Source organism: Antechinus flavipes, chromosome 2 (assembly GCF_016432865.1).
Source record: "Antechinus flavipes isolate AdamAnt ecotype Samford, QLD, Australia chromosome 2, AdamAnt_v2, whole genome shotgun sequence".
Classification (NCBI taxonomy): Eukaryota; Metazoa; Chordata; class Mammalia; order Dasyuromorphia; family Dasyuridae; genus Antechinus; species Antechinus flavipes.
This window is the reverse complement of record NC_067399.1, coordinates 99,962,708-99,972,447: the sequence shown is the minus strand read 5'-3', so window position 1 is coordinate 99,972,447 and position 9,740 is coordinate 99,962,708.

Here is a 9,740-nt window from a genome sequence, read left to right as displayed (position 1 = left end):
AGAGAGAGAGAGAGAGAGAGAGAGAGAGAGAGAGAGAGAGAGAGAGAAAGAGAGAGAGAGAGACAGACAGAGACAGAGACAGACAGACAGGACAGACAGAGGCAGAGAGACAGACAGACAGACACAGACACAGAGAGAAGACACAGACACAGACAGACAGGACAGAGGCAGAGAGATAGACAGACAGACACAGACACAGAGAGAAGACACAGACACACACAGAGAAGCAGAGACAGTGAGAAACAGTGATAGAGAGACAGAAAATAGGGTGGAGGGACCTGACAAATAAGAACAATTTGTTAGCTAAATAGAAATTGGGAGTGAGAGGAGATGGGCTAAACTGAGGAAGGAAGACAGATATAAACAATACTCTCAAGTTATGTTCCCAAATATCAGGAAAAAAGAAAGGATATCTTCTATAGCACTGAGTGTATCCCTAATCATGAACTAAGGAGGGGATACAGACAAGAATCTCACAAAGAAGTGCGCCATATTCAATATCGATGGAACTTGTGAATTGATCATAGCACAATTCGTTTGATCATTCATTTTCATTGCTAGTTATATTAAATCTTTAAATTTGTTTTTAAAAATTGTCCAATTCCTCAATTTAACATGAGAACCATTATGAAAATGTGATTGGATACACAAAATTTTAACTTCTATAATCACCACAGGGAGATAGATCCTGCGTCACATGAGGCACTAGAAACAAGTAGATGTTGCTCAATTAGTATTCCTATGGTAATCATGTATAAAGATCTATAATAAGTGTGGTGTTTTCTTTTGTATAATATATGATGGTTCTCTGGGGGAGCAGGTTTTTCGGGGGAGGTTTTCTGGAGGCAGTCTTAGTTTGGGTTCAGAGTAATAATCACCTCAAAATACAGCCAGCTGATAAAATTCAAACCTTTATTTTTTTCCTTCCGGTCTTGTCTCCTTGCCTGGGGCTGGGCAGCTTTCTGGAGAGCCTTTCAGACCAGCCTTGGTCTCAGTGGGGGAAGTGCAGGAGGCCAGCCACCATGGTGGTGTGAGATGGGATGAATGAATCTGGTTCCACCTCTGAGAGTGGCCTTCTTCTGAACTGACTCTGACTGACTCACTGAAGCTCTTTTTATGCTCTGTGTAAAAGGTTGACTCTTCCTCCGAGAGTGGGATTATGGGATCCAAGAGTGGGATTATGGGTTTCTGACTTGTGAATCTCATACTGAATACTGATTTATGAATCTCCCAAAAGTGTGAACTCCAATGAGTACTTAAATACATTAGTGAACTAGAGAATTTGCTAAGTGCCATGTTAATTAGGCAACTGACATCACTTTGTAAGGATTCTAACAAATAAGCCCTTCCACTCACTTTATCCCATTGTCTCAATGAATTAGAATTTTTATGAAACAAACAAAATTATAAACTTAAGGCTTTCATTGAAGATATTTAACAGCTTTCATATTGCTTTCTAGCTTGCCTTTTTTTTTTTAACTGGGTGTGGGAGGTATGGTTGTAAAGGATAAAATATCCATGATTATGTTCAGACATTTTTCAGTCAACAATTAAGAACCAATTTGGAGTTGTCTTTGCAAAGATATTGAAATAATTTATCATTTCCTTTCACAACTCTTTCTCCAGATAAGGAAACTGAGGCAAAAAAGTTCAGTGATTTTCTCAGGTTCAAACAGCTAGTAATTGCTGATGATAGATTTGAACAAAGACAAATCAGTATGAGTCTTATTGACTTCATGCCCAATGAATTACTTATTTCTCTACTTAAGTGACCTCAGGGTTCTAGTCTCATTATTTGGGACTTTTAAAATTCCTAGTGTGTAAGATAATAGCACCAGAATTCTTTTTGCTTCTCACTAATCTCCAGCTCAGTTCTGCTGAACAAACAACATTTTTGTCTTTGAAAGGGCTAATCCTTTTCCTTTTCTTTTACAAATAATATACAAAATGTACAACAAAATAAACATTAATCACTATTATGATATATATACATATATGTATGCAAGTATCTAAATATGTATCATATATGTATACTTACATATGTAAATCTATCTATATACATACATATATGTGTGTACACATATACATACACATACAAAATTTTAAATAACCCACTGCCATTTTAAAAGTTAAAGCAGTTATAACTATTGAAATTGCCCCACTGTTAGGCTTGGCTAACCTCAATAAAAAGAAGATAGGAAAATGATGGAAAATTTAAGCTTAATTCAAGAGGATAGAGAGCATTTGCTAAGAATTGGCATAGTCCATTCAAATCAAAGCCTGAAGAGCAGCATTAAAATGTAAATACGAAAAAGCATTGTGAGAAACTGGATGAAGTTAAACTGTTTATATTTCTATTTGGGAAAATTATATATGTATCTACTAAGGACTTTAACATTATCCTGGCATTTAGAAGGAGTTGAAATAGACAGGGTATAATTGAGGTTGATTATGACTAAATATTCACTTAAAATGAAGAGGTGAGGAGAAGTTCACTGGGAGAAAGGCAGAGGGAGAGGTAGAATGAGGAACATTTTGTTACATAAAAGAACTTTTCAAGGAAAAGCTTTTAGATTTGAGAAGAAAACTAGAATGGCAGTGGCAGGTGATGCTTGGACCTCATTCTCATCAGAATTGCTTCAAAGGGGGAAGAATATATATGCATAGTTGAGTATAGAAATCTATCTTGACAAATAGAGAAATCAGAGAAGAACATCGTAGATATGGGGTGGGGATGATAAAAGAAATGGTAGATTAAGGCAGATAGTTATAAAGAATAAAACAGACTTTCCAAGAACAGGATAAAAAAGAGAGAAGGAAAAAAAAATCATTAATGGAAGAAAATAGCATGGAGGGAAATGTTCACCTAATAATCATAACTGCAAATGTGAAAAGGATGAGTTTAAGTCATAATATTGAAACAAATAGTAAAATGGACTAGAAAACAATATAATATATTGTTTTCAAGAGTTGTGCTGGAAACAAATACACAAGGAGTTAAAATGAAAAGCTGAGTTTATTGTGTTTCATTCAGCTAAAGGGAAAAATCCAGGTGTATCAAATGTGATTTCAGACAAAGCAAAAGGAAAAGTAGACTTAATTAAAATATTACTAAAGAAGTTGAATTTTATTAATAAGCTATCATACACATACATGTATGTGTATGTGATTAATATATAATTATATACATATATGTGCATAATATAACAAGGTTTTCTGATGGTCTCATTTGCCAAATTAATACAGAGCACAGTGAATTTTGTAAGAATAAATAAATGAGTCATTCTTCAATTGCTAACTGATTAAAGTATAACAATATTAAGAAAACAAAATAGAAACATTTTACATTCATTTGACAATTCTCTGAATAACCACTGTTTAAGGTAAAATAACTGCAAGTTGAAACACTCTGAGGTACCATCTACCAGATTCTTTGATAGGATAGAAAAGAAAAATGAGAAAAGTTGGCAGGGAGGTGGAAAAATTGAGACACTGAAATGCTGCTAGTAAAGTTGGGAATGAATCCAACCATTTTGGAGAACAATTTGGAATTATACTCTTTGTCCTTGTGTGTGTGTATGTGTGTGTGTGTGTTTATTCATATATGTGAAAGTATCAGATTTCATTCATTCTTCAATAGGGCCAAGTCTCCAATCAACTGGAAATAAAATTCAAAAAAACTCAAAATATTTTTGAGTGAATGTTTTATAATCTGATGAGGATACTCATATCTTAAGGAATTGTCAAAAGTTTTTAAAAATAGTATTGGCTTAACTATGAATGAGAAAAAAATGTGAATCTCATTAGTTAAAAGTTCTATTTTTCAATCCTTTTTATTCTAATATTTATGTCATCTTGGTTCAACTTGTATTTTTGTTTTCTTCAAAACAAGTTTGTAGGTATAAGGTATCTGTGTGTGTGTGTGTGTGTGTGTGTGTGTGTGTGTGTGTGTATTCACATTCTTTTTCATCTTAATAAATAACAAGTCTTCTAGGGGAAGGTCATTCCTTATTTTCTAAGGATCAGGTAGACAATGTAATAATTTATCAATTCTCTCTCTCTTTTTTATCTTTGTACTTGCTTTTGCAACTTTGAATATATGATCACGTTTCAACTTCTGATTCAAAAAAGCCTAATGGGTCAGAAAGAACAAATATCATTATCCATGTTACCATTCAGGAAAACGGAGCATCAGAACTATTGAGTGGCTTTCTCACAATCACACAACTAATCGTGTTAGAGGCAAAATTTAAATCTAAGTCTCTTTGATTATAATGCCATGAGTTTTCTTTTCATTAAAAAAGAAAAATTATTACACAAGAAATGTTTTTTTTTTTTGTTTTTGTTTTTTTTTTTTTTGTTTGTTTTTTTTTTTTTTTTTTAGTGATAGGGCTAATGAAGATGAAAATTTAAAAAAAAATAAAGAAAACTATAAGTAGAGCAAATCTGTTTCAAGTAAAATGATTCATCATATTATGTTGTTAAAAAATGTAAAATGACACTATTTTAGACCTCTTGAATTTTTTTTTTTTGGCTTAGATAAAATAAAAGCAGTTTCTGCCATGAAGACAAGCTCCATTAAAAAAGTGTTCTAGGAAAATCCTGGCATAGGCGTCAGTCAATATGTTGTTAATATGACTCAACAAATAGAAAATTAATTGTGGAGACCTGTACTAAATTTACTGCAAGATAGAAAATGTCTAGAAAAATTGATGTTATATTTAAGATTCAAATAATGTAAATATTGGTATTTTGGTTGCATCTGACTTTGTTTTAAACATTGTGATATAACATTTTCTGCATATAACAATGATGAATCAAGTGGCACTGTGACTGCAATAAGAAAAGTATGTCATTAGGAAATGCTTATTGAATGAATGAATGCCAATAAAATATTAGTTCCTTGTATTTTCCCTAGAAAACATTTCCTTGAGAATTGCTAAAATAAAAAGAAATAAATAAGGAAGGAAAATAAATTGAATGAATGAAAGGAGGAAGGAAAAAAGTAAAAAAAAAAAAAACTCACTAAAATGTATCTCTAATAAACTTTCTAATATTCTTTAATAGATCTTTTATCTCACGGATATAGGTATTCCCCCCTAGATCTGAATCAGTCCATCCACTCTATTTACCTTTTACAGATTTCTTCTCATAAATTTGAAACAAGGGATTCACTCAATATGCTAAAATTATTTTTTCCATTGCATGGATAATAACATGCTATACTGAATGTCCACTCTTTATCATTCTGTTTCATCTTGTGATAAAACCACCTTCTTTTCTGATGATATATGTTTTTGATGACATTATTTATACCATTTCTCATGTATAATTCCCTATTTGAAATGTATTTCAGCCTGTTCATGCTTTCCATGTGTCTCTCCATCTCTCATTTGGTTATTTTCAACTTCAGTTCTTCAAATATTTTATCCCATGACTTAGAGTCCATATATTTATTATATAATAACATTAAAAAGTTATGTATTTCCTCCCTAGTAAAACCTGGAATCAAGGAATTGGTAACTACTCACAGATAACCAAACTCCCTCTAATTAAGCTGCTCAATTCTCAGTCTTGTTCACTATTCATTTAAAATATCCATATTGGGTGGATAAGCAACAATACAAAAATTACTTTAATTCTGAAAAGAGTGATACCAAAACCCCATATAAAAAATTCCCAGAAGCATAAAGGAATTATTCTCTTAGCTAATTATTACTTTAACTACTAAGTAACATGAACTCAATCTAAGGACTAAGATCAACCCAGTTATAGTCATACTATAGACATAAAGCAATTAACTTTTTTTTTAATTTAGAGGCCAGATCCTTAGACTTTTGCTTAAATTCTTCTGCTTATCATAATTCAAAGTAGTATGATCATAGTTTCACAACCAAGATAACACTGAATAACTGTTATTTTAAATCTGTTTTGTAGCATATTTCATATTAAAATGATCATATTTGAATGTTTAACAACACACATAATAGAAAATAATTCTCTTTTATTTCTGAATGACTATATTTGTACCTAAATTAAAGACTTTATATTTATCCCTATAGAATTGTATCTTTTTAAGATTCATCCCAATGTTCTGGTCTGTCAAGATCCTTTTGGACCCTAATGATGGTTTAGTTTTAATTATCCTTCCCAGCTTTGTGTCATTTAAAATCTTGATCAACACACCATCTATTCTGTTATATTTGTCATTGATGAAAATGTTAACTGAAGACCAAGCATGGGTCCATAGAGAGAGAGCTCACCTAGAAATGCCTTATTATGCTGACACTACAATGCCTTTCCCTACTTTTTGAGTTCAAATATTCAATTTGAAGATTTTAGTGAAATACGAGTTCAGTATAAGGATGATCTGTTATACAATAATATTGATGTTGCAATATATCTCTAATTATTCATGATTTTTCTCCCAAATATTAAGGAAAATATAATTTAATTTAGATCTATGTATTGTTATATATTTTTCAGTTAAGACAGTCATTAAACTAAATATCAAAATAAAATGAATTTCAAATCAGGTGTTTTAATTTTGATGTATTTAAAGTAGTAAAGCAAATGTTTTAAAAAAGCAGAAATATTTTATTCATATTAATAATATAATATATTATTAAAAATAATAATTTATCGAGTTTCCCCACTCATATTGGCATTTTGGATCTCCAAAGCTCAAGGACTACCTTTTTCTTCAAGGATATAGTATTAATTCTGAGAGGCTAGTTGATGTTTTTAATCATGAGCTCCCACCCAATATTCTTTCTCCTATATAAATATCTATTTATATAAATTAGTCAGTCACAGTTATTTAACTTTTATTAAAGATTATTGAGAATTAATTAGAAATTAATTAGATTAGAAATAGCCATAATACATGCACACACTCATACCACCTATCCAACAGTACCATGTTTGTACTGGAAATAAAATGGACTCAATTTTAGAAAGTATATGTGGTAAAGTAGTGATTAATAATTCCTTGCTCCTATAAATTTCTTTCTTTCTATTATGGTCTGCTCTGAACTTCTCCTTAAACAAAGTCCAGTTTTGCTACTGGATCCATGTAGATTCATATTTTTCTGTCAAATTACCCAATTTATCATCAGTTCCCAAAGCAGCTATTGAAAACTATTTCCAGCTGCCTCTCTCCCAGGGATGCTTCCAGAATGATTCTGGAAGTCATAAAACTTCCAGTCATTATGAAGTTCCAATAAATGCCAAAGGAGGAAGTTGAATTTAAAACTAAAGCTAAACTCCTCTCTTCACTATCAAATGTTTCCTTTTCAGTATTCTTTCTGAATCACTCTGTTCTATTTGTGATTTCTTTCAAATCTGGATTCTTGAATATTTCATCATTTTATATTACCCATATGCTTATATCCATATGATTTTGGAAAGCATATTTAAATAGTTCAAAGCAAAGATACATACAAATTCATTGGATTAAAATGCTATAGGGAAAGTCTGGCCAAGAGAAAGGAAATGGTCTAAAAAGAAGAGATTAAGAAAAAAAAAAGAGGAAACAATTCCAATGAATAAGAAAAATGAGATTTATCAGTATGATCCATAGGGTACTCCCCAACAAAAACAGAATTTTAGCAATTGTTAGCAAATCAAGTTACAGAAGATAATAAAAATGTGAGAATTAAATCAAAGCCAGAACTTCAAATATGATGTCCTTAGGAAGAACAGAAACAATCAGCTGATAATTTTGAAAATACATGGCACAGTAGATAAAACATCAGCCCTGAAATCAGGAGCTCAAATTTAATCTCAGATACTAGACATTTACCAACTGTGTTATCCTGCACAAGTCACCAAACTCCAATTACCTAAAAAATAACCCCCCAATACAAAAACAAATAAGCAGAAAACAATTTGTAAATGACTTTTAATAGTAAAATATTAGGTTTTTTTTTTTTTTAATATACTCCTCTTCTTTTTTCCTTTGTATCAAATGCCCCTTTCCATGAACTTTGTGTTCTAGAAGTACAACAGCATTTGATGGAGTATTTAATGCTTTCCCCTCTGAAGATTAGTTGTGAAGATGACTTGTCATATACTGAATTGATTTAGGAAACATATTTTTTCTGGCCTTTTGGGGAAAAATGAACAATTTCGATAACCTTAACTTGTAAATTTTTAGTTAAGATTGATTATCCTCTAGGAAAGCATCAGGATGATAGGGATAAATACCTGGCCTCATAATTAGCATGGCCTAAGTAGTATTTTTTATGACTCTTTTTGATTCTGTGACTTCAGGAAAATCATTTAATTTTTTCATACCTCAGAAAAATCTGAAATTTATACATAAGGTGTTTGCATTAGTAGGAAAAATATTCTGACTAGGAAATTGTTCTCTATATTGGTGGAATCACCTATCTGCTCTAAATTTAAAATAATACTTCACTTTTCAGGTCATACAAACAAAATACCTCTTTGGAAATATATGGCATGTTCTGTGATTTTAGTGATATTATTCTTACTATTAACTAATTCAGAAATTTAGTTTGGAAAACTAACAAATTTGCTGAGAACATATGTAGGTTAGTGTCTATTAATTGGCCTCCCCATTATTACCAAATGGTATTTCTTAGATGTCCTTGTTCCCCATAAAATAAGCATTAACCCTGAATCCACGAGAATGCAACCTCTCAGAATAAAAGATGCAGACTCTGATTGTATATTTGTTTTTTGAATATGTGGATTTGGGGCTCATCAAAAATAAATGATGAGATGGCACTTTTTTTCTGGAAATGGTGCCACATTTCTTGTTTTCCAATTTCCTGGTGCTCTTTAGTGCTTCAAGGCTTTCCAGCTATAAATGTGTATGCTCTAGGAAGTTCATTAGTCAATTCCCTCAACACCCCAGGATCCATATTATTTGGTCCTGCTGGTTTATATATGTTCACATTTTTGAAAGTATTCCCTGATGGGTTTGAGTCAGTAGCAATTTTTTCATTTCTTTCCAATTCTATGAAACCCATTTCCTTTGCCAGTATTGTTTTCTTGGGCTGTTACACTGTTACCAGCTTTTATTTTCTTTCTGCTTTCTGTGAAAGATGGGCCATAAAAAATTAGCTCATTTTCTCCAGCACTTTAGAGAAGTCATTCATTTTCTGTACCTCATTGTTCCTTTTGGAGTCAGATTACTTTTGGATACTTCTTATCTTCATTTTCATATGCACATTTTAGTTCTGTGCCACACTCATTTTAACTCCAGTGCCTTCACTTCTTAGCACACCTTCACACACACACATACACAATCCCCTGGTCTTGGTCTGCTTTTGTAAGGTAAATGTCTCCCCTTATTAGAGAAGTTGTTCATTTTTTTTAATAATAGCTTTTTATTTTTCAAAATACATACAATTATAGTTTTCAACATTCATCCTTGAAAATTTTTATGTTCTACATTTTTTTCTTTTTCTTCCTTTCCCTTTTATCCTCCCCTAGACAATAAGTAATCCAATACAGGTTAAAAATCTTCAATTCTTTTAAAATTATTTCCATATTTATCATGTTGCACAAGAAATTTCAGATCAAAAAGGGAAAAATGAAAGGAAAAAAGCAAGCAAACTACAACCAAAAAAAAGGTAAAAATACTATGTTGTGAGCCATGTTCTCCTTTCATATTCCATCCTCTGGATGCAGAAGACTCACTCCTTCACAAATCTATTGGAATTGGTCTGAATCACTTCATTGTTGAAAAGAACCAAGTCCATCACAGT